Below are 10,477 nucleotides of genomic sequence, written 5' to 3' on the forward strand. Positions count from 1 at the left end.
AATGACTTAAAAATGCATGTATAAGATTAGGCCTTTTTGTATTTACATGTAATTACATGTAATATTGTGTAACATGTACCCCACCCTTTGGGGGTACATTTTTAAAACAATAAACAATGTAGAAGGTGTGGATTTTTTTTATTTTCTAGAAAACCTGAAAAATATTGCTGTTAAATAAATGCTTAAGATGTGATTTGACTAATTTTTCTGATTTATGTTGTTTTTTGCACTGTAGAGGTTTTTCATCTTTCAGCTTCCTCGGCCCCAGGAGAGTTGGGTACCTGCTCAGCGGGGGCATTTTCTCTATACAAGAAGAAGAAGGAGACTCGCTACCCACCCGATATATTTTGTCGGACAGTTTTCTGTACATAACAGGTAAATTTTCCACTTCTAAACTTTCCAGCCTCTTATTATTTTGTGCATTTTGGGGTTTAAAGTCAAAATTATTGCATTTCTTATTTTTGAAAAATTGATCTAAATTCCCCTTTTCTATGCATAAAACTCCATCCTGAAGATTAAGATTGTACTGTATAAGACTGTAAATACTGAACTTTCATTTATTATCAAAAGGATTAATTTTCTCTCATTTAAATTTATTGTAAACAAATATAATAGGGGGCACCTGCTATTTCTCTAAGTGTCTTTCACTGGGGGGTGGTGATACTTTTTTGCAAATACTTAAGCAACATGAGGGGTTAGATAAGAATCAGTTAGTATACCAGATTCTCAGATAATTTACTTTTCATAAGCATAAAAGAAATTCTGAATTAGTCTTTTTAAAGCCTTTCAATTTTGCTTAATCAGCTATATTTTATCAAATTTTGGAGCCTTTTTTAAATTCTGGGTAGAATCCACCCTTATGAAAAAAATGACACAAATGTGACTTTATATCATTTTATTGACAATAAAAAACAAAATCATGCAATTTATAAATGTTTTATTCATTACAGTCACAACTGTATCCAGGTCACATCAAAGGAATGACAGTTTCTCACTCCCTGGAATTCTACTTAATGGAGGAGGGTGTCATTCATTAAGATTGTCACAGCTTCCAAGACACTGAAGTGACAGGCCTAAAATTTTATACATATTCATTGGTAAGTATAAAGTTTTTGAAAATTACAAAATTGACTAATTCTGGGAGAGGTAAATATGTAAGTATAGGAATGAGAGTACCAAATCCCCGGATGAGCACATGGCATTGTTTGTGGCAGAATGTAGAGTCGAGTACTGAATAGGTCTGCATTACCTGATTGGCTGAAATGAGGTATGTAATGTTTTTCATTTTAAAGTAAAAATATTAATATTTGAAATAAATGATGGAATGTAGGAATATGACAGAGAATATAGAAATACCAGGGGAGATTGTAGGAGTGGGGGTTGATTTTTTTGGCAGAGCGTTATTTACTGCCGAAACCTATAAGTTTTAAAGAACTGCAATTTTGACCTATAAACGCCATGGGACCCTATATTTTTTCCGGGATTTTTTATAAGCGCTTGGATTAAAGTTTCAAACGATACCAAGGAATTATCTGAAATTAAATTAGTATAGAAGTGAGAGGACAAAATGTTTGTATAGAGTTCTATGGGAAAATAATTGGTACTCTTTTCCCTATAGAGACCCAAATTTTTAAAATTTTAAGTGAATTTAAAGTCATGAAAAGTGATTTTTTGCTCATAATCCGAATATTGATGACACACTGAGAGGTAAATAGCAAAAAAAAATGGAATTGCTTTTCATGTGTTGAGATTTTTGAGGAATTTTGTTCTCGGTGACGGGGGGGGGGGGGGGGGGGGGGGGGTAGTGAGTAGAATGTAGATATTAATATAGCGTGGTGCATTTGATATTATCCGAGGAGGGGAGTAAGTTAATAAAGTGCATCAGATTGCTCTTATGATGAATATTTATGTGTAAGTAAGTTTGTATAAATATATGCATGTACATTAATTTTATATGTATTTACATGTGTGTATTTATGTGTTGTGTTCTATATATATGTACATGTATGGCATTGTAGGGGCTGTGACCTGGTGTTCATTTCATTTCATTTCTTTAACGGTTGCATACGGTATCTTTTCAAATAGTTCTGGTGAACCTAAAAAGGGCATTCTATAGTGGTCATGTCAAAGTTGCACACTTTTCTCTCTTGACATCATATGGCTGGTAGTGCGTGCGATTCTCTGGATTGCTTTACTTGGACTGCAGGGTACTGAATTTGTAGTGAAGTTGTTTCTTTGGTGTAGCTACACTTAGGTCTGTATTTTTCCTTTCTTGCTGCTTGTTTTTTCATCAGCGTAGCCCTCGGCAACTCATTTTTTACTGCTTTCCAGTTTTTGTAATTGGAGTTACTTCCCTTAGACTTACAAACCAGGCATGTAGAATTTCAACATCATAAAATCTTTATTGTAGAGAACCTAGACTTCTGATTTTTTCCAGGAATTATTGGAATGACTTAAAAATGCATGTATAAGATTAGGCCTTTTTGTATTTACATGTAATTACATGTAATATTGTGTAACATGTACCCCACCCTTTGGGGGTACATTTTTAAAACAATAAACAATGTAGAAGGTGTGGATTTTTTTTATTTTCTAGAAAACCTGAAAAATATTGCTGTTAAATAAATGCTTAAGATGTGATTTGACTAATTTTTCTGATTTATGTTGTTTTTTGCACTGTAGAGGTTTTTCATCTTTCAGCTTCCTCGGCCCCAGGAGAGTTGGGTACCTGCTCAGCGGGGGCATTTTCTCTATACAAGAAGAAGAAGGAGACTCGCTACCCACCCGATATATTTTGTCGGACAGTTTTCTGTACATAACAGGTAAATTTTCCACTTCTAAACTTTCCAGCCTCTTATTATTTTGTGCATTTTGGGGTTTAAAGTCAAAATTATTGCATTTCTTATTTTTGAAAAATTGATCTAAATTCCCCTTTTCTATGCATAAAACTCCATCCTGAAGATTAATATTGTACTGTATAAGACTGTAAATACTGAACTTTCATTTATTATCAAAAGGATTAATTTTCTCTCATTTAAATTTATTGTAAACAAATATAATAGGGGGCACCTGCTATTTCTCTAAGTGTCTTTCACTGGGGGGTGGTGATACTTTTTTGCAAATACTTAAGCAACATGAGGGGTTAGATAAGAATCAGTTAGTATACCAGATTCTCAGATAATTTACTTTTCATAAGCATAAAAGAAATTCTGAATTAGTCTTTTTAAAGCCTTTCAATTTTGCTTAATCAGCTATATTTTATCAAATTTTGGAGCCTTTTTTAAATTCTGGGTAGAATCCACCCTTATGAAAAAAATGACACAAATGTGACTTTATATCATTTTATTGACAATAAAAAACAAAATCATGCAATTTATAAATGTTTTATTCATTACAGTCACAACTGTATCCAGGTCACATCAAAGGAATGGCAGTTTCTCACTCCCTGGAATTCTACTTAATGGAGGAGGGTGTCATTCATTAAGATTGTCACAGCTTCCAAGACACTGAAGTGACAGGCCTAAAATTTTATACATATTCATTGGTAAGTATAAAGTTTTTGAAAATTACAAAATTGACTAATTCTGGGAGAGGTAAATATGTAAGTATAGAGACACAAATTTTTAAAATGTTAAGTGAATTTAAAGTCATGAAAAGTGATTTTTTGCTCATAATCCGAATATTGATGACACACTGAGAGGTAAATAGCAAAAAAAAATGGAATTGCTTTTCATGTGTTGAGATTTTTGAGGAATTTTGTTCTCGGTGAAGGGGGTGGGGGGTAGTGAGTAGAATGTAGATATTATTATAGCGTGGTGCATTTGATATTATCCGAGGAGGGGAGTAAGTTAATAAAGTGCATCAGATTGCTCTTATGATGAAAATTTATGTGTAAGTAAGTTTGTATAAATATATGCATGTACATTAATTTTATATGTATTTACATGTGTGTATTTATGTGTTGTGTTCTATATATATGTACATGTATGGCATTGTAGGGGCTGTGACCTGGTGTTCATTTCATTTCATTTCTTTAACGGTTGCATACGGTATCTTTTCAAATAGTTCTGGTGAACCTAAAAAGGGCATTCTATAGTGGTCATGTCAAAGTTGCACACTTTTCTCTCTTGACATCATATGGCTGGTAGTGCGTGTGATTCTCTGGATTGCTTTACTTGGACTGCAGGGTACTGAATTTGTAGTGAAGTTGTTTCTTTGGTGTAGCTACACTTAGGTCTGTATTTTTCCTTTCTTGCTGCTTGTTTTTTCATCAGCGTAGCCCTCGGCAACTCATTTTTTACTGCTTTCCAGTTTTTGTAATTGGAGTTACTTCCCTTAGACTTACAAACCAGGCATGTAGAATTTCAACTTCATAAAATCTTTATTGTAGAGAACCTAGACTTCTGATTTTTTCCAGGAATTATTGGAATGACTTAAAAATGCATGTATAAGATTAGGCCTTTTTGTATTTACATGTAATTACATGTAATATAGTGTAACATGTACCCCCACCCTTTGGGGGTACATTTTTAAAACAATAAACAATGTAGAAGGTGTGGATTTTTTTTATTTTCTAGAAAACCTGAAAAATATTGCTGTTAAATAAATGCTTAAGATGTGATTTGACTAATTTTTCTGATTTATGTTGTTTTTTGCACTGTAGAGGTTTTTCATCTTTCAGCTTCCTCGGCCCCAGGAGAGTTGGGTACCTGCTCAGCGGGGGCATTTTCTCTATACAAGAAGAAGAAGGAGACTCGCTACCCACCCGATATATTTTGTCGGACAGTTTTCTGTACATAACAGGTAAATTTTCCACTTTTTAACTTTCCAGCCACTTATTATTTTGTGCATTTTGGGGTTTATAGTCAAAATTATTGCATTTCTTATTTTTGAAAAATTGATCTAAATTCCCCTTTTCTATGCATAAAACTCCATCCTGAGGATTAATATTGTACTGTATAAGACTGTAAATACTGAACTTTCATTTATTATCAAAAGGATTAATTTTCTCTCATTTAAATTTGTTGTAAACAAATATAATAGGGGGCACCTGCTATTTCTCTAAGTGTCTTTCACTGGGGGGGTGGTGATACTTTTTTGCAAATACTTAAGCAACATGAGGGGTTAGATAAGAATCAGTTAGTATACCAGATTCTCAGATAATTTACTTTTCATAAGCATAAAAGAAATTCTGAATTAGTCTTTTTAAAGCCTTTCAATTTTGCTTAATCAGCTATATTTTATCAAATTTTGGAGCCTTTTTTAAATTCTGGGTAGAATCCACCCTTATGAAAAAAATGACACAAATGTGACTTTATATCATTTTATTGACAATAAAAAACAAAATCATGCAATTTATAAATGTTTTATTCATTACAGTCACAACTGTATCCAGGTCACATCAAAGGAATGGCAGTTTCTCACTCCCTGGAATTCTACTTAATGGAGGAGGGTGTCATTCATTAAGATTGTCACAGCTTCCAAGACACTGAAGTGACAGGCCTAAAATTTTATACATATTCATTGGTAAGTATAAAGTTTTTGAAAATTACAAAATTGACTAATTCTGGGAGAGGTAAATATGTAAGTATAGGAATGAGAGTACCAAATCCCCGGATGAGCACATGGCATTGTTTGTGGCAGAATGTAGAGTCGAGTACTGAATAGGTCGGCATTACCTGATTGGCTGAAATGAGGTATGTAATGTTTTTCATTTTAAAGTAAAAATATTAATATTCAAAATAAATGATGGAATGTAGGAATATGACAGAGAATATAGAAATACCAGGGGAGATTGTAGGAGTGGGGGTTGATTTTTTTGGCAGAGCGTTATTTACTGCCGAAACCTATAAGTTTTAAAGAACTGCAATTTTGACCTATAAACGCCATGGGACCCTATATTTTTTCCGGGATTTTTTATAAGCGCTTGGATTAAAGTTTCAAACGATACCAAGGAATTATCTGAAATTAAATTAGTATAGAAGTGAGAGGACAAAATGTTTGTATAGAGTTCTATGGGAAAATAATTGGAACTCTTTTCCCTATAGAGACCCAAATTTTTAAAATTTTAAGTGAATTTAAAGTCATGAAAAGTGATTTTTTGCTCATAATCCGAATATTGATGACACACTGAGAGGTAAATAGCAAAAAAAAATGGAATTGCTTTTCATGTGTTGAGATTTTTGAGGAATTTTGTTCTCGGTGAGGGGGGGGGGGGGGTAGTGAGTAGAATGTAGATATTATTATAGCGTGGTGCATTTGATATTATCCGAGGAGGGGAGTAAGTTAATAAAGTGCATCAGATTGCTCTTATGATGAATATTTATGTGTAAGTAAGTTTGTATAAATATATGCATGTACATTAATTTTATATGTATTTACATGTGTGTATTTATGTGTTGTGTTCTATATATATGTACATGTATGGCATTGTAGGGGCTGTGACCTGGTGTTCATTTTATTTCATTTCTTTAACGGTTGCATACGGTATCTTTTCAAATAGTTCTGGTGAACCTAAAAAGGGCATTCTATAGTGGTCATGTCAAAGTTGCACACTTTTCTCTCTTGACATCATATGGCTGGTAGTGCGTGCGTTCTCTGAATTGCCTCATTTAAATTTGTTGTAAACAAATATAATAGGGGGCCCCCCTTACTTGGACTGCAGGGTACTGAATTTGTAGTGAAGTTGTTTCTTTGGTGTAGCTACACTTATGTCTGTATTTTTCCTTTCTTGCTGCTTGTTTTTTCATCAGCGTAGCCCTCGGCAACTCATTTTTTACTGCTTTCCAGTTTTTGTAATTGGAGTTACTTCCCTTACACTTACAAACCAGGTATGAATTTCAACATGATAAAATCTTAACAGTTGTAGAGAACCTTTGGCTTCTGATTTTTTTTCATAAATTATTGTAATGACCTTTAACTGCATGAATGACATTTGACCTTTATTATATTTACAAGTAATATTATGTAATATTGAAAAAACATGTATTACCCCCACCCTTTGGGGGTACATTTTTCAAAACATTTAGCTATGTAGAAGACATGTAATTAAGGAAATTTTTAGAAAACTTGAAAAATATTGTTGTTTCATTAAATGATTTAAGATGTAATTTGACTAATTTTTCTGATTTATGTTGTTTTTTGCACTGTAGAGGTTTTTCATCTTTCAGCTTCCTCGGCCCCAGGAGAGTTGGGTCTCTGATCAGCAGGGGCATTTTCTCTATATAAGAAGAAAAGGAGACTCGCTACCCACCCGATATATTTTGTCGGACAGTTTTCTGTACATAACAGGTAAATTTTTTATTTATTAACTTTCCAGCCTCTTATTTGTATAGTACATTTTGGGGTTGAAGTCAAAATTTTTGCTTTTCTTTAATTTTTAAAAAAAATTATTTAAATTCTCCTTTTCTTAGCATAAAATTCAAAAAGTAGCTTCTGATTGTAATGTATAAGACTACAGATATTGAACTTTGATTTGTTATCAAAAGGATTGATTTAAACTTGTCTAAATTAATTGTAAACAAAAATAAAAGGGGGCACCTGCTATTTCTTTAAGTGTTTTTCACTGGGGGGTGGGGAAACTTTTTTGTACATACTTAAGCAATAGGAGGGATTAGATAAGAATCAATTAGTATATCAGAGTCTTAAATAATTTACTTTGCATAAGCATAAAAAAAATTCTATATCAGTCTTTTTAAAACCTTTGAATTTTGCTTAATTAACTATGATTTATCCAATTTTGGAGCTTTTTACCTAATTCTGGGTAGAATCCACCCTTATGAAATTATTGACTCAATTTTGACTTAATATCACTTTATTAACATTAAAACACAAAAACAATTCATTGTACAAATATTTTATTTATTACAGTCACCAATATATCCAAATATCATCACCGGCCCAGATGTCATTCACTCCTTTGAGCTGTGCTGGTAGCAGTAAGGTGTCATCATTTGAGATGGTCACAGTATCCAATACACTGAAGTCACAGGACTCAAATTTCATACATGTTCACAGGTAGGTGTATAGTCTTTGAAATTACCACAATTGACTAATTCTGGGACAGGTAAGTATGTAAGTATAGGAATGAGAGCACCAAATCCCCGGATGCACACATGGCTTTGTTTGTTTGTTATGGAACATTAAACAGAATACTGAATGGGTAGGCGTTACGCCATTGGCTGAAATCAGGTATTTAATTGTTTTCATTTTAAAGTAAAATTAATGACCTTTGAAATAAATGATGGGATGAGGGAATATTACAGAAACTATAGAAATACCAGGGAAGATTTTAGGAGTGGGGATTGATTTTTTATGCCGCATGTTATTTACTGCGAATCTCTATAAGTTGAAAATAACTGCAATTTTGACCTATAAACGCCATGGGACCATATATTTTTTTCAGTATTTTTTGTTAGGGCTTAGAACAAAGTTTGAAATGATGCTAAAGATTTTTCTGAAATTGTCATAGTAAAGTACTGAGAGGGCCTAAGGTTTGTATGGAGTTCTATGGGAAAATAATTAGTGGTCTTTTCCCTATAGAGACCCCAATTTTTACACTTTAAAGTGATTTGAAAGTCATGAAATGTTATTTTTAGCTAATTATTTGAAGATTGATGACATTTCGAGAGAAAATTTAGCAAAAATTTGAATTAGTTGAGTAATGGGGTTTGTGTGATTTATATCTATTATTGTGAATAAAAAAGAAAATCATGAAATTATAAAGTCTGTATTAATAAAGGAGGCACATGGAATTCTCAAAGGAGGAAGGTCAAGTTAAAATAAATGTATTCATTGTGATTGTTTGTTCTTATATATGATGAAGGTGATTGTATGTATACATAGATTTATATATGTATTTTGCATGTACTAAATAGGGCATTACCTGATTGGTGAAATGAGGTATGTAATGTTTTGCACACTTTTCTCTCTTGTATCAAAATAAATGATGGAATGTAGGAATATGACAGAGAATATAGAAATACCTGGGGGTTGCTTTTTTTGGCAGAGCGTTATTTACTGCCGAAACCTAGTGAAGTTGTTTCTTTTGTAGCTATAAACGCCATGGGACCCTATATTTTTTCCGGGATTTTTTATAAGCGCTTGGATTAAAGTTTCAAACGATACCAAGGAATTATCTGAAATTAAATTAGTATAGAAGTGAGAGGACAAAATGTTTGTATAGAGTTTTGGGAAAATAATTGGAGTTACTTCCCAAATTTTTAAAATTTTAAGTGAATTTAAAGTCATGAAAAGTGATTTTTTGCTCATAATCCGAATATTGATGACACACTGAGAGGTAAATAGCAAAAAAAAATGGAATTGCTTTTCATGTGTTGAGATTTTTGAGGAATTTTGTTCTCGGTGAGGGGGGGGGGGTAGTGAGTAGAATGTAGATATTATTATAGCGTGGTGCATTTGATATTATCCGAGGAGGGGAGTAGTTAATAAAGTGCATCAGATTGCTCTTATGATGAATATTTATGTTCCATAAATATATGCATGTACATTAATTTTATATGTATTTACATGTGTGTATTTATGTGTTGTGTTCTATATATATGTACATGTATGGCATTGTAGGGGCTGTGACCTGGTGTTTTGTCATTTCTTTAACATGTATCTTTTCAAATAGTTCTGGTGAACCTAAAAAGGGCATGTAATATAGTTGCACACTTTTCTCTCTTGACATAACATGTATTGCTTTACTTGGACTGCAGGGTACTGAATTTGTAGTGAAGTTGTTTCTTCCATATCCTTCCCACTTTTAGGTCTGTATTTTTCCTTTCTTGCTGCTTGTTTTTTCATCAGCGTAGCCCTCGGCAACTCATTTTTTAACTTTCCATTTTTGTAATTGGAGAAGGTGTGAATTTCAACTTCATAAAATCTTTTTTTTTTATTTTCTAGAAAACTTAAAAATGCATGTATAAATAGGCCTTTTTGTATTTACATGTAATTACATGTAATATAGTGTAACATAAATGTACATTTTAAAACAATAAACAAAGGTGTGGATTTTTTTTATTTTCTAGAAAACCTGAAAAATATTGCTGTTAAATAAATGCTTAAGATGTGATTTGACTAATTTTTCTGATTTATGTTGTTTTTTGCACTGTAGAGGTTTCTCATCTTTCAGCTTCCTCGGCCCCAGGAGAGTTGGGTACCTGCTCAGCGGGGGCATTTTCTCTATACAAGAAAAAGAAGAAACTCACTACCCACCCGATATATTTTGTCGGACAGTTTTCTGTACATTGCAGGTAAATTTTTTATTTATTAACTTTCCAGCCTCTTATTGTATAGTACATTTTGGGGGTTGAAGTCAGTTTTTGCTTTTCTTTAATTTAAAAAAAAAATTATTTAAATTCTCCTTTTCTTAGCATGAAATTCAAAAAAGTAGCTTCTGATTGAAATGTATAAGACTGTAGATATTGAACTTTGATTTATTATCAAAAGGATTGATTTACTCTTGTCTAAATTA

The 10,477-nt window shown here is 32.6% G+C and overlaps 1 long non-coding RNA gene across 1 annotated transcript; it reads left to right on the forward strand.

The window, feature by feature from the left end:
* The first annotated feature begins 239 nt into the window (after window positions 1-239).
* LOC134243683 (uncharacterized) lies at window positions 240-3,538 on the forward strand. The gene is made up of 4 exons (XR_009987092.1): window positions 240-375; window positions 951-1,097; window positions 2,701-2,822; window positions 3,398-3,538. It is a non-coding gene; the product is annotated as an uncharacterized LOC134243683 (long non-coding RNA).
* The last annotated feature ends 6,939 nt before the right edge of the window (window positions 3,539-10,477 follow it).

The sequence above is a fragment of the Saccostrea cucullata genome, unplaced genomic scaffold, assembly GCF_032062105.1.
Source record: "Saccostrea cucullata isolate Sc308-1 unplaced genomic scaffold, CSIRO_AGI_Scuc_v1 ctg8887, whole genome shotgun sequence".
Classification (NCBI taxonomy): Eukaryota; Metazoa; Mollusca; class Bivalvia; order Ostreida; family Ostreidae; genus Saccostrea; species Saccostrea cuccullata.